Source organism: Hyla sarda, chromosome 7, assembly GCF_029499605.1.
Source record: "Hyla sarda isolate aHylSar1 chromosome 7, aHylSar1.hap1, whole genome shotgun sequence".
NCBI classification, from domain to species: Eukaryota; Metazoa; Chordata; class Amphibia; order Anura; family Hylidae; genus Hyla; species Hyla sarda.
In genome coordinates, this window is record NC_079195.1 from 48,708,397 (window position 1) to 48,734,802 (window position 26,406).

A 26,406-nucleotide genomic window follows, 5' to 3' on the forward strand; every position below is an offset into this window, starting at 1 on the left:
TTAAAAAAAAAAGAAACAATTTGTCACCCATACCAAAAACCGTGGTAGACTACGGTTTTGGGTACGGGAGAAAAACTGACAAAACCGTACAGGATGCAAAACAGACACAACCTGATGCATCTTTTGGCATACGGTTTTCAATGGAGACTCAATGCATATGGTTTTCAATATGGTTCCATACGGTTTTCACATAGAAAACGAATACGGGAACTGTATTGCAAAAATGTGGTGTGAATGCAGCCTAACAGAGTAGTTTGCTACCTATCAAGTTGGAGACCTCTACATTTGCAAAATTTATAAAATGTAGTGAGCAGCGATGCATACAGTATTGCATGCATCACTGCTCACCTGAGAGCTGCCGGAGCATTGCAGCATGCCAGCATGCTGTTTTAACAATGTGTCACACTGCTACTGCACCGATGGCATGCACTACATCTGTAAGCATGTGACCAAAAGGCTGCAAGTCATCATAGCCTACTGCCTCTAAGGGCCCGTTAACACTACATATTTTGAGAGCGGAACTCCGTCCTGAGCTCCGCTGCGGAAAATATGATCCAGAAGTCTCTCATTGCTTTCAATGGGATTCTGCTGCACCATTCACACTATGGAATTTCTGCAGCGGACGTTCAATGTTCATTATTTCAACGAAATGTGCTCAGAAATGCATTGCAGTCTATGGAGATGGCACATTTTTGAGAGGTCCTAGCGCTGGCTTGTTCAGCCGGCATCCACGGCAGGTGGATTACATAGTATGAATGAGCCCTAAGGGTATGTCCCGACAAAAGAATTTCTGAGCAGTAGATTTCCGCTTTGAAATTCCGGTGTAGCAGTCTCCTATTGTCTTCAACGGGATTCTGTTGCAAAGTGCAAATTTTCGATTTTAAAGGAGAACTCTGGAATATGAAAATTATCGTCCATGCTGCCGTGAGTAAAAAAATAAACAGGTACATACCTTCCTTCGCTCCCCCGGTGCCTCCGGTAACTGCCTCCGGCCTCCGCCGCAATCTTTTTCCTAGTTGCCGGTGGTCGACAAGTCATACTGCACTCAGCCAATCACCGGCTGCAGCGAAGTCCCGACTCGGCCTGCAATAGGCTGAGAGGCAGTGTGAAGTTTTCGGCCCCGGCAGCAGGTGCCGGTGTAGTGAAGAATTGTGTGTCTTGAAGCGTTCTCACACTGCCGCCCAGCCTATCACTGGCCGAGTCGGTACTTCGCTGCGGCCAGTGATTGGCTGAGTGCAGTATGACTCGCCGACCACCGGCAACGAGGAAGAGGATCGCGGCGGAGGCTGGAGCTGGTTACCGGAGGCACCGGGGGGGCGAATGAATGTATGTACCTGTTTATTTTTTTACTCACGGCAGTATGGACGATAATTTTCCTATTCCGGAGGTCTCCTTTAAGATTCAACTTCTAGACTCCAAAGGAATAGACATGCTCAGTCTTTTGGTGGAAATTCGTAGGGACTGCATTCCCATCAATGGTGATGGCACACATCCAAGGAAGGGTTTTGGAGACGTCTGCTGCAGAGAGATCCCGTAGTGTAAACATGGTCGTAACTGTGTAACTGGCCCCTTATAGAAGCCTTATCCAGTTGCATTTATCAAACTGAGCATCATCCTACTCATGAATGAGCGGCATGTGAGGGACGTTCATCAGTCTTTTCCACCTGTCCGACCTCCCTCATGTAACCTTGTGATTGGGCCGTATCCTGCTGGGAGCTGCTGTTTTAACCTGCCCTTGTATCAATAGCTTTGGCCTTTTAGGTGATTTTATGTCCTAATTGTTCTCACTCTCTATAAAACACAGTACCATAAATAATGGTATAGTTCACCTTGCTATGTAAAAAGTAAAGGATAACGTATCACCTGGAGATTTTTTTTTATCACTGGTATTTATGTGTTGGAGATATAGGAGGGAATTTGAAGGCAACATTTGCAGTGACAACTACTATTACATTAGCTGTTCACAGAAAAACCCAAGCACGATGTCCTCTCATAGCAAGCCATTGTATAAAATGGGCATTACAGGATTTTTGGTTCTTTAAATGCGAGACAGGGGCAGCAAAGTTAGTCAAGTTAGTAAGATACTTCATTTACCTGTGATTGGTGGCTGGTATTGATTTTCTTTGCCTTTATTTTCCTCTGAAGTAAATTTTTTGCGTCCCTACAAAATGAGTGTTGTCTCGGACCTTTCCCAGCTTGCTGTGGAGCCGAGACAATACATCACAAGTCAGGTGCTGAAAGGGGGCTTGGCTGCTTTGTCTGTTGTGTGTAAAGCCAGCGCCCTGATGACACTACCAGTGCACATGTGCGTGCATTCATCATCACACAGATCCACAGATTGGTGATGTTGGGCAAGCATGTGCTCAAAGGGAGCGTGGCTGTGCCATACTGGGTAGGGCCACCGATGTGTGGGAGGGAAATAAGTCACCTCCCTCCTTGAAACAAAGGATCCTGGGGAATGTGGTCTGAGGGAGGCCACAAAAATAGGAAGTAGCAAGTTCCCAAAAACAAGCCTGCAGTGTAATGGAGGACACAGGACATGGCCTTTAACCACCAACACAAGCACAGATCCTTGGTAAGCATGTCCATTACTGTATGACACTTAATTACTAAGTCAGCTTTTGTTGGATAACCCCTTTAAAGGGGTACTCCACTGCAAAACATTTTCTTTTAAATCAACTGGTGTAAGAAAGTTAAACAGATTTGTAAATTACTTCTATTAAAAAATCTTAATCCTTCCAGTACTTATCAGCTGCTGAATGCTCCAGAGGAATTTCTTTTCTTTTTGAATTTCCTTTCTGCCTGACCACAGTGCTCTCTGCTGACACCTCTATCCATCTCAGGAACTGTCCAGAGCAGGAGAGGTTTGCTATGGGGATTTTCTCCTACTCTGGACAGTTCCTAAAATAGACAGAGGTGTCAGCAGAGATCACTGTGGTCAGACAGAAAGGAAATTCAAAAAGAAAAGAACTTCCTGTGGAACATACAGCAGCTGATAAGTGCTGGAAGGATTAAGATTTTTTATTAGAAGTAATTTACAAATCTGATATCAGTTGATTTAAAAGAACATGTTTCCCAGTGGAGTACCCCTTTAAGGCAAACATCAGCCTACCATGTAGGATACCAATTACAAAATATGGAACATTTAGTGGCAGACACTTACATTAACTGGGCTGGAGGAAATACTATACATACCTATCATGTTACAGATGATTTTTTAATAACACCGTGCCTTTGACAGTAGAAGGATGCTCTCCGGCGTAGCATCTTATTATCAGATTTTTCAGGCCCGAAATAAAATAACAAGTTCGTTCCATGAAACAAGTGTGTATTTTATAGGGTTTTATATCACTGTCGTCCTAATTATGACTTCCTCATCATAGAAATGAAAATATGTCTGCATAGAGCTCCTAAAAGAAGTTATAATGGAAGAAATTGCAGGAATAATAAGAGATGGGATGGCACAAAGCCCAGTATGTCATAGTTGCCGTGCCAAAATTTGCTAATTTATGCCGAAAGACTAATGTTGGTCAAGGAGTGACTCACATTTCATAGTTTTATACACTGCCTATCAGGACTTTTACATTTATGATGAAACACAAGCCATTTAAGTAAAATGTTCTCGAATGGTTAGTACAATTTCGCTTTACGAGCTTGATTATTGGAGTTCACAATGTGAAACGTTTGGTCGAGAACTACACGCATACGACAAAGAAGAGGCGCGGAGCGGCCAAAATGATGGTTTTTAGTATGATTTTATTTCTCGTATAATTTGAACTTGGGATAAATGAGGAATTTATAAGAGCGCTATTAGCAGAACAAATATTTAATGATATATTGCTGTGGTTTTTATCTTTTTTTTTTCTTCATATTAAAATTTAAAGGGTATTCTGTATGAACTGAAAATTTTGTGAATTGAATTTAACACTTTCTGATGCAGAAGTTTCTTGCAATAGCGTTTTCCCTTTACCTTTCAAGGGCTTTTTATAGGACTAATTGTATATTATATACCTTATTGTAATTGGCACCATCTAATGCATAGGAAATCTTTAAACATTTTGAGTGGGGTGGAATGGGAAAAAAACGCAATTGCGCCATTGTTTCTTGGGCTTTGTTTTACAGGAGTACTCCTGGATAGAAAAATGTATCCCCTACCTTAATGTGTGGCCAACACACACCCTCAGACTCCGGCTCTCCCATAGAGATACATGGAGGGGGCATGTTGGCCGTTTGGGAGATCGCGAGGGGTCCCAGCAGTTGGACCCCTGCAATCTGACCCTTATCCCCTATCCTCAGCATAGGGGATACATTTTTCTATCCTGGAGTACTCCTTTAACAGAATTCAACATGTGATAGAAATTACATGTTAAAGGGGTATTCCCTCTTGAAACATTTATTCCCTATCTAAAGTTTAGGGGATAAGTACCAGATCATGGGGGCATTCAGACCCCTGCGATCATAAGAATAGGCACCTGAGCTCTTTCTTCCAATGCTGCTCAATTTTATGGCACATATGTGATCTTTCCGAGCCCAAACCTGAGTGCCTGTTCTCAAGATCACAACAGGTCCCTGCGGTCTGACGCTCTTTCCACCTTACAATTTGGCACTCATCTCCTATCCTACTGTTTTAAGTTGTAATACCACTTTGACTTTATTCTGCTGGTCAGTACAACTATAGCTATATCAGATTTGTATAGTTATTATTCTGTGTTTTCTAAAGTTTTGGTCATGTGGCCCATCAAGCCTGCATATAATTGTGCAGTCTTATTGATCAACTCATGAAACTAGTGGTCTAATTTTTTTTTCTTAAAGGGTACCTTTCATCAAAAAAAACTTGTCATATATAATAGATTAATGTATACAGAATAACTTTCCAATAGCATGTTATTAAAAAATATGCTTCTTTCTATTTAATTTTCCACTTTGAAAAAATGACCACTAGGGGTCTCCCTACCAGTGCTTTTTTATAGATTTCAGACTCATGCTGGAGTCCTAAATCTCAGACTGCAGCCGGGACACAGACAAACTCAGCACTGCTCCCTGCCAGGGAGTTTGTCTATGTCCCGGCTGCAGTCTGAGTTTTAGGACTCCAGCATGAGTCTGAAATCTATTTAAAAAAAAAAAGGACTGGTAGGGAAAGTGGAAAATTGAATAGAATCAAGCATATTTTTTAATAGCATGCAATTGGAAAGTTATTCTGCATACATTAATCTATAATATATCAAAAGTTTTTTTGATGAAAGGTACCCTTTAATGCATGAGGCCACAAAATGTCCAGAGAGGTGTTCTTGGCAAATAAAGCAAATAAAGAGGTAACGGTCATATTATTGTTTCAATATAGGGATATGTCTGCACCTCTGTGGAATCTGTGGTGCACGAGATAGGGTAAAGCCACAGGTAGAAGAAAGATGATACCCAGCACTCACCAGTAATGCCCAGTGAAGATTTATTATGCCATAGTGCAGTACAAAGGACATGTTTCGGCATGGGAGCCTTCCTCAGCTACTCTGCCGATAGGCAGACAGCTGAGGAAGGCTCCCACGCCGAAACGCATCCTTGTACTACACTATGGCATGATAAATCTTCCCTGTGCATCACTGATGAGTGCTGGGTATCATCTTTCTTCTACCACATGAGAAGACACACAAAGACACATAGCAGATATAAGCAATCACACTTAAATGGGTACTCCGGTGTAAAACTTTTTTTTTTTTTTTATGAACTGGTGCCAGAAAGTTAAACAGATTTGTAAATTACTTCTATTAAAAAAATCTTAATCCTTTTTGTACTTTTTAGCAGCTGTATGCTACAGAGGAAATTCTTTTCTTTTTGAATTTCTTTTTTGTGTTGTCCACAGTGCTCTCTGCTGACACCTCTGTCCGTGTCAGGAACTGTCCAGAGCAGCATAGGTTTGCTATGGGGATTTTCTCCTGCTGTGGACAGTTCCTGATACGGGCATCAGGTGTCAGCAGAGAGCACTGTGGACAACACAAAAAAAGAAATTCAAAAAATAAAGATTTCCTCTGTAGCAAACAGCTGCTAAAAAGTACTGAAAGGATTAAGATTTTTTAATAGAAGTAACTTACAAATCTATTTAACTTTCTGGTACCAGTTCATTTAAAAAATAAAGTTTTCCACCGGTGTACCCCTTTAAGCCCAGGTTCCTGAGGAGGTTAAGATGTCCCTCTTCCACTTAAGAAGATACCAGTATTATAAATTGCATTAGGCATCTGATGAGAACCAACTTTGGGGCCCAGGAGTTTCAGGTACTCTTGATGGCAAGATTACCAGCATTAGCTATAGTCTTCCCGCTGTAATGGAGGTCAAATGTATATTTCAGAATATGCTTGCCAAAATGGTCACTCACTAACTCATTCCCCCTCTTATCGTGTTTGAAACAATGTGTATAAGATGGCACCTCCAAAAAGAGCTACACCCAAGATGGTAAGACCCACATGCTGGATGAGGAACACCTGCAGATGGAAGAAACCAATCACAAGGACAGTTATTCATGATGATTAGCTTTGCACACAGCACATTGGGGGGTATTTATCAAAGGATTTATGTGTCTTTTTAACGTAACTTTGGCGCAATACTTTGGTGCAGTGTCTTTTTGCTCCAAAGTTTGGAGCATCTTCTCCACTGTCATTTTTAGAACTTTCTCGAAATCACACGGTCCTGTGTGTGATTTTAACTTTAGTCAATAATTCATCATTTGCGGCAATCGATCTTTGGCACAATTTTGGCGCAAATCCCGTTTTTTTGGCGCAAATCCCCGCCAAGAAATTTTGCACATGGAAAACACACTTAGCAATGTCAGAAAATGTAAAGGCATCAAAATACATTAAAAAAATGTTGTTTGTGAAAGCAGCGACATCTCCGGGGCTGCGCAATACTATCCTGCGACATAGTTGTCTCTGAGGGACCTTCACCCTCCGTTAAGCCAGCATTGGACATGGCCACACAAGTTCAGGAAAGGTAAGCACTAAAGCAGTGGTCTCCAACCTGCGGACCTCCAGATGTTGCAAAACTACAACTCCCAGCATGCCCGGACAGCCAACGGCTGTCCGGGCATGCTGGGAATTGTAGCTTTGCAACATCTGGAGGTCCGCAGGTTGAAGACCACTGCACTAAAGTAACAAAAAAATAAATAAATACCCAAGTTGAAAATAAAATCCATTTCACATGGTGGCTATAAACCCCACAAAAGAAAATAACTCCTGTCGCTTGCTGATATACTGCAGGAGGGACTCCGAAATGGGGTAAAATACGCGTCCTCTGTGGTGGTAAGTTCTGTGTAAAAGGCGCTGTGAACAGCTGATTTCAACATTTGAGCCAAAATTACTAACAACTTGCACCAAATGATAAATTTGGCGCACGTCCACGAAAACCAAAGTGAAAAAAAAAGGGTAAAAAGAAACTGTCACCAGGCAAAATTGATAAATACCCCCCATTGTTACAGACTATAAAAACCCATGTAACTATTATAGATACAGGAAGTATAATTTGCTGAACTTTGTGTCAGAGTGATTTTCTTCTCTCGTGCATGCACTGATCCTGATACCTAATTTGGAAGGGGGGGGGGGGGGGGAGATACTCAACTGATACCAGTTCCGGTTCCGATCCCTTTTACCACCACATAGCAGAGCCAATTTCCACATAAAGAGAAGTTATTCTCCAATGACCGGTTTTCTTTGTGCCTCCAAGATCACGTGAATTCTGAACAACATGGCCAGCTTTGACATTTCGCTGTCGAGTCCGTTACCCAACAAAAAGCTTTTTTGCAGGACTGAAAAAGGATTCATGTTTAACTAGAAAAGCAAGTAGGTCTTCAAAAGAGGTTCATATATTTTGCAGGAACACTTGCAAAAGATTAATCAACTTCAAAAGCATTATGTGTTTTCAAATAGAGAAGGACAAGGACCCTTATTAATTCTCTGATATGGCTTTAACATGTACATGATACAAGTATCTGCTCCAGAACCCGTGGAGATAGCGGTAACATCTGCTGCAGAGACTGAGCCATGATCTGTGCAACTTTGATATCAATAAAATATGGAAACTGATTAATATCACGGCACATAATTGTAAAATAAACAGGTTTCAATAAGATTATATGTTTTCTGGTAGATTTTATATTTATTTTTACATTAAGCTTATTTTTTTAATGTTTATTTATTTATTTTTTTTTCTTTCTTACCTGAGCATGTTTTAGGTTGCATTTTGCAAAATTCCTTTTATTAAAAAAAAATATTTCTCCAGATTCCTCTTTAATTTTATGGTATAAGTCGGTCGTCTCCAAACTGTGGACCTCCAGATGTTGCAAAACTGTAACTGTAGTTCTGCAACATCTGTGTTTGAAGAAGCACATATCTCCTCCAGGGAAAGCTGGGTGATTAATGGGGAATATAGGATAGTCTAAAATCCCTAGCAGACCAAAGCTACTGAGGAACTTTTGGTAACGACCATTTTTAGGTTTGTATTTTTATGAAATGGAAGACAGATTGGCAGTGGGACCTTTCATTCCCTTTCTTCTCTGTGTCAGAATCAAAGCCCACTGAAGGATTTAAAGGTACAATGGTGTATTCAGTCCAACTATGATTTCAAAACAAAGTTCTTCATCTATGTCCCTCATACATCTGCAGTGATCGTCTACAGATTATACAAAGCCATAATAATGGACCCATATGAGGATATAGGGCTAGACTACATGTCCATTGTTTCTTATTTCATACATAGTCATACCTCTTCTATCAGAATCATTTGGAATCCAACAGAAAATAAATTGTGGGATGTTCCATCAAATCATATACTAGAAAGTTATTCTTTACATTGTTTCAAGGGGGAATATGTTTGTAATATGGGGTTGTACATAGATACCATACAGCAACACAAAGAGAGCCGACTGCTTCATGGTGCAGCGCTGCAGAGACTACATGTACCATCATACAGGCACTCTACACATTGGCACTGCCAGGTTATGAGTCCTTACTTACAGATGCCAAAGTCCCACAAATATAGATAGATGTAGATAGACTTAAAGGGGTACTCCGGTGGAAAACATTTATTTTTTTTAAATCAACTGGTGCCAGAAAGTTAAACAGATTTGTAAATTACTTATATTAAAAATTCTTAATCCTTCCAGTACTTATTAGCTGCTGAATACTATAGAGGAAATTATTTTGTTTTTTGGAACACAGATCTCTCTGCTGACATCATGACCACAGTGCTCTCTGCTGACATCTCTGTCCATTTTAGGGACTGTCCAGAGCAGTATATGTTTTCTATGGGAATTTTCTTCGACTCTGGACAGTTCTTAAAATGGACAGAGGTGTCAGCAGAGAGCACTGTGGTCAGGATGTCAGCGGAGAGCTCTGTGTTCTAAAAAGAAAATAATTTCCTCTGTAGTATTCAGCAGCTAATGAGTACTGGAAGGATTGAGAATTTTTAATAGAAGTAATTTACAAATCTGTTTAACTTTCTGGCATGAGTTGATTTAAAAAAAAAAAAAAAAAGGTTTTCCACCGGAGTACCCCTTTAACGATGATAAAAAGACTGAAAGAAAGAAAGGTAGATAGATAGATGATATAAACAAGGAGGCGACTCCAGCACATCGGCATATTCAGAGCAGTGAGGTAGCTTTATTCCAATAAAACAGGTAGAACAACGTTTCTGTGGTCTCACACCACCATTTTCAAGTGTTGTTGTACCTGTATTCCTGGAATAAAGCTACCTCACTGCTCTGAATATGCCGATGTGCTGCAGTCGCCTCCTTTGGACCCAGGAGCGGGGTCCCTGAGACCGCTTGCACCCACAGCATTTGTTTTCCTATCTATGTGCTGCTCTTTCAATTTTTTCTGAGATGATAGACAGATAGATATGAGATAGATAGATAGATAGATAGATATGAGATAGATAGATAGATAGATATGAGATAGATAAATAGATAGATAGATAGGAGATAGATAGATAGATAGATATGAGATAGATAGATATGAGATAGATAGATATGAGATAGATAGATAGATATGAGATAGATAGATAGATAGATATGAGATAGATAGATAGATATGAGATAGATAGATATGAGATAGATAGATAGATAGATAGATATGAGATAGATAGATATGAGATAGATAGATAGATAGATATGAGATAGATATGAGATAGATATGAGATAGATAGATATGAGATAGATAGATAGATAGATAGATAGATAGATATGAGATAGATAGATAGATAGATAGATATGAGATAGATAGATAGATATGAGATAGATAGATAGATATGAGATAGATAGATAGATATGAGATAGATAGATAGATATGAGATAGATAGATAGATAGATAGATATGAGATAGATAGATAGATAATTTGTAACAGGAAGTGTGATAAAAAAAAATTGCTATATTTCCCCAAGAAACCTGTATACATATCTGCATTTGAGGAAGCACACATAATACAGGGAAAGCTGGGTGTTATTTGGGAATTCTATGATAGTCTGAAATCCCTACAATAGCTGCTAAATAACCCCTGGTAAATACCTTTTTTAGGCTTGTTTTTTTCTGGAATAGAAGACAGATTGGCAGTGGGACCTTTCATTCCCTTCCTGGCCAGTCCAGGTTTTCAGCGTGGCCCAAAAGCAGCTGGTTGTTGGCTTTAAAACAAAGTGCAACTCGGTCAGCCTGCTGAGACTAGAAGGAATTTGAACCTCTGATGGGAGTTGGAGTCCTGAAGTTTGCAGCTTCACAGGAGACATTTGGCTTGTGCGCGTAGCTCATTTTGATGACGGTTTTGTTGGGTGGCTTGTTGTAAGCCACATGTATAGATAGAGTTAGAGGTTTGACAAGCAGGATTTACTTTATATTTTGTATTTGAATGTAAAAGGTTGTATTTTTGTTTTATTGAGAAAGAAACAGAACAGAAGGACTGCTTAACCCCTTAAGGACCAAGCCCATTTTAACCTTAAAGGGGTACTCTGTTACCTTGCTGTCGGAGCTCCGCTTCCCAGCGTCCAGAAGTTATTGTTCCGAACGATGTGTGTGCGGGCTTCCATGTTCTGGGCCGCCCCACGTGACGTCACACCCGCCCCCTCGCGACATCACGCCCGCCCCCTCAACGAAAGTCTATGGGAAGGGGGCAAGACGGCCGTAGGTAACAGAGTACCCCTTTAAGGACTAGGCCAATTTTATTTTTGCTTTTTCGTTTTTTCCGCCTTCTTAAATCCATAACTCTTTTATATTTTTATCTACAGACCTATATAAGGGCTTGTTCTTTGCATGACCAATTGTATTTTGTAATGAAACCTCTCATTTTACCATAAAATGTACGGTGAACCCAAAAGATTATTTTTTTAGGGAGGAAATTTTTATGAAAACCACAATTTTGCACATTTTGGAGGGTTTCGTTTTCACACTATACACTTTACGGTAAAAATGACATGTGTTCTTTATTCTGTGGGTCAATACGATTAAAATGATACCCATGGCTAGATACTTTTATATTTTTGTTCCGCTTAAAAAAAATCTTAAACTTTTTGTACAAAATCAGTAATCTAAAATTGCCCTATTTTGACCACCTATAACTTTTTCATTTTTCCATATATAGGGCGGTATGAGGGCTATTTTTTTTGCGCTGTCATCTGTACTTTTTATCAATACCACATTTGCATATATAAAACTTTTAGATAATTTTTTATACATTTTTTGAGAATAAAATGGGACAAAAAAAGCAGCATCTTTTGGACTTTTATTTTTTTTTATGTTTACGCCGTTCACCGTACGGGATCATTAACAGTATATTTTGATAGTTCTGACATTTACACATGCAGCGATACCAAACATGTTGCTAAAAAAAAATTACACTTTTTGGGGGTAAAATGGGAAAAACTGACAATTTTCATTTTTATTGGGGAGGGGATTTTTCACTTTTTATGCTTTTTATTTTTACATTTTTTAGCATAAGGGACTATCTATAGCAATCATTTGATTGCTAATACTGTTCAGTGCTATGCATAGGACATAGCACTGATCATTATTATCGGTGATCTTCTTCTCTGGTCTGCTCCATCTCAGACCAGAGTAGGAGACGCCGGGAGACGGATGGAGACAGGTGAGGGGACCTCCGTCCGCCATTACAGATGATCGTATCCCCGCAGCAGCGATGCGGGCGATCCGATCATGTATTTTAACATGCGCATTGCCGCAGATGCCGTGATCTGTACTGATCACGGCATCTGAGGGGTTAATGGCTGACATCCGCGCGATCGCAGATGTCGGCCATTACTGGCGGGTACCCGGCTGCTGCTAGCAGCCAGAACCTGCCATGTATGACGCGAGCACCGCTCCGATGCTCGCAGACATACACAGGACGTAAATGTACGTCCTGGTGCGCTAAGTACTGCCACACCAGGACGTACATTTATGTCCGTGGTCATTAAGGGGTTAACATTTACTTATGTGTCACTGTCTCTGGCTCCTGTTTTGTTGTTATTTGCCCGGTAGAACTAATATCCCACAATAGATAGATAGAAGCATGTACAAGAGAAAAATTATGCTAACGTTCATAAACCTTGGGCACCCATGACTATGTTTCCAGATGACAAGTTTTTAGTAGGTAACAACCTTTCATTGTACTATCATATCACGAGACCTGCTGTTTCCGAGATTCCCCGATCCAGTTGTCTAGTGATTACAGATCAACCCTCGTCAGTCGATTATTTCCTTATGCTTGTCCAGTTTTCCTACTTTAAAGGGGTTATTTGGGAACACATACCCTTTATCTCATATGTAGCGTGTCCAATCCAGTGGAGTGCTAGGGACCAAGGATAGATAGATAGATAGATATTTTAAGCAAAGACAATAGGGAGATTATTCAGAATTATGCAGATGATCAAAGAAAAAAAAACAGGTTACATATACCGTATTTTTCGCCCTATAGGACGCACCGGCATATAAGACGCACCCAATTTTAAAGGTGCAAAATCTAGAAAAAGAAACATTCTGAACCCAACAGTGATCTTCAACCTGCGGACCTCCAAATGTTGCAAAACTACAACTCCCAGCATGCCCGGACAGCCGTTGGCTGTCCGGGCATGCTGGGAGTTGTAGTTTTGAAACATCTGGAGGTCCGCAGGTTGAAGACCACTGGTAAAGTAGGTAATACTCACGTGTCCCCGCCGCTCCAGACCCGTCACCGCTGCCCTGGATGTCGCTCCATCGCTGTCGCCGCGTCCCTGTGGTGTCCCCGACGTCTTCTTCCCCGGGATCCACGCTCTCCGTCGCCGTCATCCCGTTGCCGTCATCATGTCGCTACGTACGCCGCTCCTATTGGATGACGGTACGGCGTGTGCGATGACGTGATAACGTCAAAGGTGAGCGCCGGCCATGCAGGGGATCCCGGCACGGGGCAGGCAACGAGGAGGCAGGTAAGGTCCCTCCCGGTGTCCTGTAAGCTGTTCGGGACGCCGCGATTTCACCGCAGCAGTCCCGATTAGCCCAACTGAGCAGCCGGGTTAGTGTCACTTTCCCTTCAGACGCGGCGGTCATCTTTGATCGCCGCGTCTGAAGGATTAATACAGGGCATCACCGCGATCGGTGATGTCCTGTATTAGCCGCGGGTCCCGGCCGTTGATGGCCACAGGGACCGACCCAATAGGTGAATAGGTGTGTGTATTCGCCGTATAAGACGCACCAACTTTCCTCCCCCCCCCCCCCCCCCCCCCAGTTTTGGGGAAGAAAAAGTGCATCTTATACGGCGAAAAATACGGTAAGAAATGAAATGTAATGTAACCTGCACCCTTTGATGCTACTCGTAGTTATTAGTTGCACTATATATAGTCAGGTAGAAGCAAACAGCAAAATCCATTGTATACAGAGAGGTAAAATAGAATGTTCCACACCCCGTTCCTTCTAGCTGATCTCCTTCTTATTAGTCGAATTCATATAAACTGTTTATGTCACTTAGATGGAACGAGAGGGAAACCAATGTACGCAGCATTTATTGAGATATGTATTACCCTGGAAATATATAGATAAGCAAACAGTCTAATATTTCAGCTAAGCTCACACATAGATAACTAAGATAGATATGATGGGGAATATTCATTACCACTTCCGACTACAAACTGTCTGCGGAATGCGCATTTCACTAACTCAATCAATGAACTTTGCAAAGATATATTTAAAAAAGGGTATTTAGGGATTAGGCACAGGTTTTAGAAATGAAATGGGAGCTATTCTGACAAATCTATCAGGAATAAGATCAACAACTTAAGTTTAAACCAATCATCCTGAGTATATATTTGAACTTGGATATGTAGATTTACATGCACAAGTCCCTACGGTTCAGCAATACACTCAAAGGATCAGCAGCCCTATAGACAGCTAAATTACTCAGAAAGCCGGGGAATTTATCAAACATGAATTTCAAAGTACATTCTAGCCTGCAGGAAAATGGAAGTGCCCATTAATGTACATACAAAATAAATGTTGTTTCCAAGATCTTTCCACTATTTATTTCTCAAGCAGCACCGGCAAAATGTTTTTATTTATTTATTTATTTATTTATTTTGGAGTTAATTTACATAAAATGGGACAAAATAGTTTTCGCAGCTTTGATGGCAATCATACAGATGCGCAAACTGCTTAAGATGTAAGAAAAGAAGATGATACCTGGACCCAGCGGGAGTTTTGTGCTCTCTTCTGCATCTTTTATAAAGGACTGTTTATTCTCATCAGTAATTTGGAAACGAGTGTCATTACATGTGGCAAACTGAGAATTCTAAAAAGAAAAACAAAGGAGGTAATCAGCATAATTAACAAACAGGCTGCTGCTATGTTTTTTTGCTTTTTTTTAAATTTTTTTAGAAATATTTGTGTTTGTGCTCATTTTGTTGGAGACGAGTATATATAAGAAGAAAAAAATATCTCAATTACTGGCAAAAAGTTACTCGATTAATCTTCAAAATGAGCCTTAAAGTGTACCTGTCATGTCACAGAAAACAATAATGCTTCTATATGTTACTCACTAGGTCATGCAGATGTTTTACATATGTGTTTTATTTTTCTAGCTTCTGTATTTGGCTCACAAATCCATCCATTCTGCTGCTCCCTTATTCTGGCATCCAATGCTCAGGAAGGGGCATGTCCTGAACCAGTTCTTACTCACCATGCATTCACTTCCTCCCTAAGTCTGCTGTGCTGTGCTGGGTCTCTTCATCCAATCACTGCAGTCTATTCTGTAACCCCCCTCCTCTCTGTTTTCATGCTATAGTCTGATAGATAGGACAGGAGTGAGCACAGAGGAGTGCTAGCCCCACTCTCACTTCCTGGACTTTGTCCAAGCTTGTCCCCTGAGTTGGGAGAAAGATGATGCTGCAGCCAGACAGGATTATGTTCTGAATGGTATGGGGACCCCTAGTGGTCTATTTTAGAAGCCATGATTTCTATAAAAAAAGAGAATACTTTTCTCTATTAAGTATATTAGACAGGTTAAAGGGTACCTCTCATCAAATAAACTTTTGATATATTTTAGATTAATGAATGTTGAATAACTTTCCAATAGCAGGTTAATGAAAAATATGCTTCTTTCTATTGTATTTTTCCCGATCAGTCCTGTCAGCAAGCATTTCTGACTCATGCTGGAGTCCTAAACACTCAGAGCTGCCAGCCTGCTTTGTTCACAGCCGAACAGGCTGTGAACAAAGCAGGCTGGCAGTTCTGAGTGTTCTCCTTTGTGAACAAAGCAGACTGGCAGCTCGTAGTGTTTAGGACTCCAGCATGAGTCTGAAATGCTTGCTGCCAGGACTGGTAGGGAGACCCCTAGTGGTCATTTCTTCAAAGTGGAAAATTAAATAGAAAGAAGAATATTTTTTAATAACATGCAATTGTAAAGTTATTCTGCATACATTAATCTATAATATATCAAAAGTGTTTTTGATGAGACGTACCCTTTAATATTTTGTCAACATGTATAACATATAAAAAGTTTTTTGACTCTGACAGTGCCAATTTAAAGGGGGACTTTTCTCTTGAAGCCTATGTATAAGATTGGTGGATGCCTGACTCCCAGCAACCCCAACATTTAGGATCTTCATCTCCTACCAATCATTGATCTGTACATATGATGAATAGGAGGATCTACAATACCAGACACAGCCGCAACTGAATTTATGGAGCTCAGTCTAGTAGGTAATTAAGTGTTGGTAGCGCTAGTATGAGTTCTCAAATGATCAACAGGTCAGACCCACACAAATCTGATATTAATGAAATATCCTAAGGATAAGTCATTCAAATAGAAGTCCTGGAAAACACTCTAAGGATGCAAGCTGAAAGGTTGGCTGCCAAGTTAAAACATAGCAATTGTAGAATGGGGTTGCCAGTACTATCCTGGCTTCTGAACCTTGGACTGCACCCTGACAACCTCTGTTTGCTGAGTCTGCTGAGAAGCATAACCTTCTGAATTTGGACCATTAGGCTGTACCCTGCCAACCATTGTCTGCAGATTCTGCCACTGCATGTCCTCCAGGTATAGAGCAGAAAGTTTGTATTGCCCAGCAACAGCCCCGAAGCCTGAAGGATCTGGAGAAGGTCTGTGTGGAGGAGTGGGCCGAAATCCCTGCTGCAGTGTGTGCAAACCTCGTCAAGAACTACAGGAAATGTTTGATCTCTGTAATTGAAAACAAATATTTATTTACCAAATATTAAGTTGTGTTGTATCAAATATGTATGTCATGCAATAAAATGAAACTTTTTTTTTTAAATCATACAATCTGATTTTCTGGATTTTTGTTTTAGATTCCGTCTCTCTCAGTTGAAGAATACCTATGATAAAAATTACAGACCTCTACATGATTTGTAAATAGGAAAACCAGCAAAATTGGCAGTGTACATCTCCCCACTGTATAAGTCTGATGTATACTTACATCAAATGCCACATAGGGGCAACCATCACCTATACACTCCCATTGTGGCTCTTCTGTCCCATTGCGCCCATTGCAACAGGTGTATGTGTGGTAACTGCCTTGGGGTGTAGTGCAGTTGGGGTGTTGCTTCGGTATATGAGGGGTTAATTTAACCCCTGTCACCCGTGACGCCAGGGTGGGGGTTAATACGCTGAGGTAAATCTTCGGCCTATCGCCACCCTTCCCAGAAACGATAGGTGTGTGCTTAAATGAATGAAGGTCCACAATAGGGATGAACTTGAACTTGTATAAACATTACTGAGGTAATGCATGGTGGGCGATCACCTGACTTCCTCCAAAGGTCCTTGAACCATAAAACATAGAGTTTTGGAAGGGGTGACAAGAGGCTAACTATTGATGAGGACCCCACCGGTAGCTAGGGACTCTGACTTTGGGGACCTCACCACAAGGTAACGGATGCAATCCAGTACCGGGACACCACATATGTACTATAGAGGAAGCCCTAATTGAATGGAAGTCAAGCCATGGTTGGTCCCATCCCCTTTGCTATTGGGCAGTAAGAACCTGAACAGGGCTCTGCCCAAGAGGAACAGCATTGATAGCAAACAAAATCTGGGAAATCATCCCAGGGGTCATTAAATGGAAGACAAAGAAGAAAATAAATACAGTACCTAGGTGGTAAAACCTGGAACCATAATGAGCTCAGTTTTATGTCTTCTATGTCCTTTTACCCATGGCAATTGAATATGTTCAATCTTATTTGAAAATGGCCCTATATCCTAACAATAATGAACCCATATTTTAAGTCAATATTTAATTAATATCAATATTTCCAGAAATTGGTGATCAGCGGGTAATTGTAGAGGATAAGTATGGGTTAAATAAACAAGCACTTAAATGTAAAGTTCCATCTTCCCTGTCACATCAGGCATTAACTATGACATTATTTTCCTATTTGTAAAATTATAGCATTAAGCATTCCTTAATAAGCTCATTAATATGATGAAGAGGAAATCTATTCATGAGCTCATTGCCATTTGCAGCAGAACAATTTATTTGCCTTAGAGTATAAGTAGTTACGTCTGTTGTCTGTCTTTACTACATAATGTAAATACGATACACCTTTCCTTCATAGTGAATCACCGTATTGTCAGCACTTCAGAGATAACTAGAACATTTATTGTGCTCTGTATCAGTTGTAGATGTTGTCTTGCCTGCCTGTTATTTATGGTGATATAGTTTGTGTTCCCCCATCTACTTCTCCATCTGTTGAGTGTATCTGTCCACTCTGTGTGTGTCCAGTCTGTATTTTTGATCTGCAGGGGCTGGCTAAAGGAGAGGAGTTAGAGAAAGGAACTCTGAGAAGCCAATGGCAATTGGCGAGGAGCCCCCTGGAGTGATAAGAAGCTCCTGGTGGCACAGTAAGGGGGGAATATGAGTAAAATTGTCTTATATCAGGCTACACTATGGATGTAGTATGTAGAAATATCTGAATCCCTGGCAATAAGGTAAATGGAGATCAAAAGTGAAGTATACACAGATCCAGCTGGGACCACTGGGAGGTTTAGTTTCTTGATCTTAGGGGTGTACTAGGAGTAATGCTTCTCGGCCTTTTGGCTAAGATCAAGGGTAGTATCCGTTATTATCAGAGAGTCCACTGGTAGGGAAGGATAGCTGCATGGAGGAGCAGGTGTTTGGGGGCTGGTGCCATGTAACCAGCTCAACGGCTGCCCTGATGTGACCTGTTTCCTCCGGGTCTGGTCATTGGGCCGGGGGGGTGTAAAGCCAAGGTTCCTTTATTTGTGCCTCATGGAGTGCTGACCCGGAGATGCCTAAACTCACTGGATAGACTCCCCACTGAGTTGAAGCACTGCAGCATTAACGCTTCACCTTTGGCACTCACCCTTGGTATCCCGGCCTTCTGGCTAGAATCATGAAAGTTTTTATAGATCTGACTGGATGACCGAGCAGTATATCTGCACTCATCCACTTATTTATTTTCTTTTTTGTCACTGTGCCACAATGCATGTTTCTACACAGGATTTGTCAGGGTGCGGCAGCCCTTCTGGGTGTTCCTACTGGCGGTCTAGGGGAGGTGTGTGTTGCCATCAGTTTCCTTACCTCCCTGTAAACACCCGGGCATCTTGGCTTTGGCCAAGATGCCATCAGTATACAGCTCCTTGGCTGATACGTTGGTTAACGCCTAGGTTGATGGCAGGCGCATTTGTGGCACCTTAGTAGCTTCAGCGAAAAGGGGAATCGAACCTGGACCCTTGACGGTGCCTCTGGCCTGGAGATGAAGGGTAGGTTTGTTGGGGGGCCTCTCTCCTGTTGGAGAAGGGCTTTGTGATAGACTGCATCCTTTGTGCAAGTTTTCTTTAGTGTGACACGTTTCCACTTTTTTTTTTGCACTTTGGGTGATAGAGAGCATGTGCCTTGGAAAAATATACTAGGAGTAACGCTATATTGTATTCACAGAAGGCCTGGATAGGCAATAATGTCCAAATATCTACTTATAATTGTTTTGTCACATGGCCCAATCGTAAGTTACCTTTTTCCTTGATCTTGTAACGATGCAAAAACAGGACTATAGTATACAAATATCATATGCTATTTACAATAGTGGTGTCTTTTTAAATAAGTGAGGAATATCTAAACCCTCCTAGCTACCTGGCTCTGGGCACACCTGCTACCTCTGCTATGCTCCTGCTTGTGATTTTCTTTTGTCCCAGCAACTTTCCTCCAAAGTCTTCAAAGAGGTGTTGCAACACTTTCCCATCTGAGCTTGGAACAGATAAGAACAGAACATTGGGGGAGATTTATCAAAGGATTTAGACTGTTTTTTCCTGTCTAAATTTGTCGCACAGAAAGTCGCAGTCTAAATATGTGCGACTTTCTGCGACTTTTGCTGTAGAGGATTTTTAGAACATGATGCATGCAAGTCTATTTTAGAGGGAAATGCATTGGAAAATGCATTGGTGCTGAATTTATCAAGTGAGACTTTTGTGCGACAAGTTGCATCTGCCCAAAATACGCTGAAATGTCAGACCATGTTGGAGCAGGTCTAAATGCAGTTTAAGCTGTAGACCCTGAAGTCTGAGCACAGAATTTATCAAGCGCTGTGAGACCTTTGATAAATTAGGAGCACAATAGACAGGAGACTACCACATACGCTGGTCTATAAGCATACCCAGAATAGACTAAATTAGGAAATGTCCCCCAATGTCTCCAGACCACACATGTTCAATAGAAAAAAGAAAGATCTGGCTTCAGGCATAGTAACGTGTTCCAGGTTTACAGGGCCCTTAAAGGGGTACTCCAGTGGAAAACTTTTTTTTTTTTATCAACTGGTGCCAGAAAGTTAAATAGATTTATAAATTACTTCTATTAAAAATTCTTAATCCTTCCAGAACTTATTAGCGGCTATATACAACAGAGGAAATTATTTTTATTTGGGATTTCTTTTCTGTCACAACCACAGTGCTCTCTGCTGAGGCCTCTGTCCATGTCAGGAACTGTCCAGAGAAGGAGAAAATCCCCATAGGAAACCTATGCTGCTCTGGACAGTTGCTAAAATGGACAGAGGTGTCAGCAGAGAGCACTGTGGTCATGACAGAAAAGAAATCCCAAATAAAAAGAATTTCCTCTATAGTATACAGCCACTAATAAGTACTGGAAGGATTAAGAATTTTTAATAGAAGTAATTTATAAATCTGTTTAACTTTCTGGCACCAGTTGATTTAAAAAAAAAAAAAGTTTTTCACTGGAGTACCCCTTTAATGGTTGGCATGATTAACCCTTTAACGACGCAGGACGTATATTTACGTCCTGCGCCGGCTCCCGTGCGTCGGTCCCGGCGCTCATCAACGGCAGGGACCTGCGGCTAATACCACACATCGTCGATCGCCAAAGCTGACCGCCGCTTCTAAAGCGAAAGTGAAAGTATCCCGGCTAGTTAGTCAGGCTGTTTGGGACCGCCGCGGTGAAATTGCGGCATCCCGAACAGCTTGCAGGACACCGGGAGGGCCCTTACCTGCCTCCTCGGTGTCCAATCGACGAATGACTGCTCCGTGCCTGAGATCCAGGCAGGAGCAGTCAAGCGCCGATAACAATGATCACAGGCGTATTAATACACGCCTGTAATCAGGATGAGAGATCAGTGTGTGCAGTGTTATAGGTCCCTATGAGACCTATAACACTGTAAAAAAAAAAGTAAAAAAAAGTGTTAAAAAAGGTTATTTAACCCCTTCCCTAATAAAAGTTTGAATCACCCCCCTTTTCCCATAAAAAAAATAAAACAGTGTAAAAAACAAAAAAAATAAACGTATGTGGTATCGCCGCGTGTGTAAATGTCAGAACTATAAAAATATATAATTAATTAAACCGCACGGTCAATGGCGTACGCGCAAAAAAATTCCAAAGTCCAAAAAAGCGTATTTTGGTCACTTTTTATACCATTAAAAAATGAATAAAAAGTGATCAAAAACTCCTATCAAAACAAAAATCATACCGATAAAAACTTCAGATCACGGCGCTAAACATTAGCCCTCATACCGCCCTGTAAGTGCAAAAATAAAAAAGTTATAGGGGTCAGAAGATGACATTTTTAAACGTATACATTTTCATGCATGTAGTTATGATTTTTTCCAGAAGTACGACAAAATCAAACCTATATAAGTACGGTATCATTTTAACCGTATGGACCTACAGAATAATGATAAGATGTCATTTTTACCGAAATATGCACTGTGTAGAAACGGAAGCCCCCAAAATTTACAAAATGGCGTTTTTTCTTCGATTTTGTTGCACAATGTTTTTTTTTTCCGTTTCGTCGTAAATTTTTGGGTAAAATGACTGATGTCAGTGCAAAGTAGAATTGGTGACGCAAAAAATAAGCCATAATATGGATTTTTAGGTGGAAAATTGAAAGGGTTATGATTTTTAAAAGGTAAGGAGGAAAAAACGAAAGTGCAAAAACGGAAAAATCCTGAGTCGTTAAGGGGTTAAAGGGCTACTCCGCTACCGAGCAACTGGAACATTGAGTTCCGAACGCTGTGTGCGGGCTTCCGTGTTCATGCCCGCCCCCTTGTGATTTCACGCCCTGTCATGTGACGTCATGTCCCGCCCCCTCAATGCAAGTCTATTATAAGTCCCATAGACTTTCATTGAGTGGGCAGGTCGTGACGAGGGGGCAGCCTTGAACACTGAAACCTGCACACAGCGTTCGGAACTCAATGTTCCGGGAGCTGGGGAGCGGAGTAACCCTTTAAGGGTCCTGTAGTCACATAACACTTTTTTTGTTCCACTGTATATGCTATTTGTTGGATGATAAAATGTGCACTTACTATGCCTGGAGCCATATCTTCATTTTTCTCCTTGGGTTTTCAGGTGTTGGGGCATGATAGGAGTTGTAGTCTTACAACAAATGGTAAACACCATCTGTAGTTTGGTTCCCACTGAATAACAGTAGTAAGGAGGAATTTCCAAATTTGTAAATTGTTTTGAGCACTGCTTTATGTAATGGAGAACAAGTGTCCCCTCCTTTCAAACAAAGTTAACAGGCAGAAGACTTGCAGGGTTTCATTTTCACACTGTACACTTTACGCTAAAAATGACATGATTTCTTTATTCTGTGGGTCAATATGATTAAAATGATACACATGGCTAGATACTTTTGTATTTTTGTGCCGCTTAACCCCTTAAGGACCGGGGGTTTTTCCGTTTTTGCATTTTCGTTTTTTGCTCCTTGCCTTTAAAAAATCATAACTCTTTCAAATTTGCACCTAAAAATCCATATGATGGCTTATATTTTGCGCCACCAATTCTACTTTGTAATGACATCAGTCATTTTGCCCAAAAATCTACGGTGAAGCGGGAAAAAAAATCATTGTGCGACAAAATTGAAAAAAAAACGCTGTTTTGTAACTTTTGGGGGCTTCCGTTTCTACGTAGTACATTTTTCGGTAAAAATGACACCTGATATTTATTCTGTAGGTCCATATGATTAAAATGATACCCTACTTATATAGGTTTGATTTTGTCGGACTTCTGGAAAAAATCATAACTACATGCAGGAAAATTAATACGTTTAAAATTGTCATCTTCTGACCCCTATAACTTTTTTATTTTTCCGTGTATGGGGCGGTATGAGGGCAAATTTTTTGCGCCGTGATCTGAAGTTTTTAACGGTACCATTTTTGCATTGATATAACTTATTGATCGCTTTTTATTCATTTTTAAATGATATAAAAAGTGACCAAAATGCACTATTTTGGACTTTGGAATTTTTTTGCGCGCACGCCATTGACCGAGCGGTTTAATTAATGATATATTTTTATAATTCGGACATTTCCGCACGCGGTGATACCATATATGTTTATTTTTATTTACACTGTGTTTTTTTTATTATTGGAAAAGGGGGGTGATTCAAACTTTTAATAGGGGAGGAGTTAAATGATCTTTATTCACTTTTTTTTTCACTTTTTTTTTGCAGTGTTATAGGTCCCATAGGGACCTATAACACTGCACACACTGATCTTCTATGTTGATCACTGGTTTCTCATAAGAAACCAGTGATCAACGATTCTGCCACATGACTGCTCATGCCTGGATCTCAGGCACTGAGCAGTCATTCGGCGATCGGACAGCGAGGAGGCAGGTAGGGGCCCTCCCGCTGTCCAGTCAGCTGTTCGGGATGCCGCGATTAGCCGCGGCTATCCCGAACAGCCCGACTGAGCTAGCCGGGAACTTTCACTTTCACTTTTAGCCGCGCGGCTCAGCTCTGAGCGCGCGGCTAAAGGGTTAATAGCGCGCGGCGCCGCGATCGGCGCTGCGCGCTATTAGAGGCGGGTCCCGGCTTCACTATGACGCCGGGCTCGCCGAGATATGACGCGGGGTTACTGTGTAACCCCGCGTTATATCAGAAGAGCAGGACCAAGGACGTACCGGTACGTCCTTGGTCCTTAAGGGGTTAAAAAAAAAACTAAAACTTTTTGTACAAAATCAGTAATCTAAAATCACCCTATTTTGACCACCTATAACTTTTTCATTTTTCCATATATAGGGCGGTATGGGGCAAATTTTTTGCGCCGTCATCTGTACTTTTTAATCGATATTTGCATATATAAAACTTTTAGATCATTTTTTACATAATTTTTTGGGAATAAAATGGGACAAAAAAGCTGCATTTTTGGATTTTTTTTTTACGTTTACGCCGTTCACCGTATGGGATCATTAACATTATATTTTGATAGTTTGGACATTTACACAAGCGGCAATACCAAATATGTTTATAAAAAACATTTATTTACTCTTTTTGGGGGTAAAATGGGAAAAACTGACAATTTTCATTTTTATTGGGGGAGGGGATTTTTCAACTTTTTATTTTTACATTTGATTGCTAATACTGTTCAGTGCTATGCATAGGGCATAGAACTGATCAGTATTATTGGTAATCTTCTGCTCTGGTCTGCTCGATCTCAGACCAGAGCAGGAGACGCCGGAAGATGGACGGAGGCAGGAAGGGGACATCCGTCCTCCATTACAGATGATCGGATTGCTGCGGCAGCACTGCGGGCGATCCAATCATCTATTTTAACATGTGCACTGTCGCAGATGCCGTGATCTGTACTAATCGTGGCATCTGAGGGGTTAATGGCGGACATCAGCGCGATCGCGGATGTCTGCCATTACCGGCGGGTGCCTGGCTGCTGATAGCCGCCAGAACCTGCCGTGTATGACGCGAGCACCGCTCGGTCATACACAGGATGTAAATGTACGTCCTGGTGCGCGAAGTAGCGCCAAACCTGGACATGCATTTACGTCCGTGGTCGTTAAGGGGTAAATTATAAATTAATTATCCCTAAATCTAAAATATTTTGTGGCTCTTCTCTCCTATAGGGCTCATTGTCACTGGTGTATGCTATAGCGGAAGTCCTTTTAGAGTGGAGATCCAGCCATGGTTCCAGAAGAAATGTAAGTTCAGCATCAGAGGTGTGATAAAACCAGGAATAACTTTACAGGAATGCAACCATCATAGGAGTAAACTCTGATGTGTTTCCAATTAGGTACGATCCTTAATCATGACAAACCATCGTTGGTCCCAATCCCTTTGCTATTGGATGTCAGGAACCTGAGCAGAGGTCCCCTTCAGTGGAACAGCATTGATATCAAACAAGAAGTTGGTAAATTGTCCTAGGGGTCTTCAGACAGGCATGAGAGAAGAAAAAGAATACAGTACCTAGGTGGTAAAACCTGGAACCATTATGAGAGGCTCAGTTATATCTTTGTTTTCCTCTATTCAAGGTTCAGTGAACGAAGCGGCACATGTGGTGATCACCCAGAAAAAATGGATACTTGTCTGCTCCAAACAGCAGATGAAGAGAACATCCAGAGTTTAGATCAGAAGAAAGTTTTTTTTCTGTATAGACGATGCGTTTCGAGTTGTGAAAACCCACTCTTCGTCATGCTTTCTACTCAAGGCAATTGATCATTTTCATTGTTTATCGAAATGGTCCAATATCTTAACAATACCCATAATGACCCCATATTTCCATAGTCATTAATATCAATAAATATTCTTGTCTTCTTTGATCCTAAAGAAACTCAAATACGTTAAACGATCCAATAAAGATTTCTGTCCAAATACATGTATTATCCACCACCATATTAGAATATTCTCCTTCCAAAGCCTTAAATAAAAGTCTCACAGGCTAAGGTTAAACCATTAGTTAGACTTCAATGTTCAAACATTGTAAAGCTATTTTATAATTGGAACAATTTCAGCTCTCGGTTATTTCCTAATTAAATATTTGTCACCGGGATTGTTATTGGTTCAGCAGAAATGAGGGTTGTAAAATAAATAAGGTGGTGTTTCCTCTCAGCCCCGGCTGGTAAAGAGCTCGCGGCTGGGAATAATGAACTCGGCGACTCCCGGAGTCAGGATGTCCATCTACAAGTGCTAATTCAGACTGCCAATACATTCTCACCATTGCTTAGTGTCAAGAAATGCCTAACTCCAAATGCCAAAGGGTTAATAAAGCAACATATTGCCAGGATTTCGTGTGAAATATTCAATTTTCTAATACAATTCTTTGCAAATGGAAAGGTTCACAGCTCGCTGGCGGGCAGCGGAAGTTCAAGCCCGTTACGAGGCGGCTGTTGGGCCTCAAAAGTGTAAAACGTGACACAAGAAAAAAATAAAAGAAAGAAGGAAAATCAAGATAAAAATACATTTTCTGTTATTTTACACTGCAAACTAAATCTATTATTAACAGATTATCGGTATTATATGAGTTTTATAATTTAGCTATCATGTTGTCAGAATACAACTTGTTTTCTCCCTCTATCACAGTGTTTCCCAAACAGTGTGCCTCCAGTTGCTGCAATACTACAACTCCCAGCATGCTTGGACAGCCTATGACTGTCCGGGCATGCTGGGAGTTGTAGTTTGGCAACAGTCGGAGGTGCACTGGTTGGGAAGC

The 26,406-nt window shown here is 40.9% G+C and overlaps 1 long non-coding RNA gene and 1 pseudogene across 2 annotated transcripts in view; both read left to right on the forward strand.

Annotated features, from left to right (window-relative positions):
- LOC130281847 (uncharacterized) overlaps nucleotides 1–25,990 on the forward strand; it is a 46,805-nt gene extending 20,815 nt beyond the window's left edge. Inside the window, exons 2-4 of one of the 2 annotated variants that reach the window (XR_008846133.1) lie at nucleotides 24,824–24,898; nucleotides 24,991–25,107; nucleotides 25,229–25,990. This is a non-coding gene — a long non-coding RNA (uncharacterized LOC130281847). Of the gene's footprint in view, nucleotides 1–24,823; nucleotides 24,899–24,990 lie in introns of both variants that reach the window. The other variant, XR_008846132.1, reaches the window with a different exon arrangement.
- On the forward strand, nucleotides 18,522–18,695 carry LOC130283603 (U2 spliceosomal RNA; annotated as a pseudogene).
- Nucleotides 25,991–26,406: the final 416 nt, after the last annotated feature.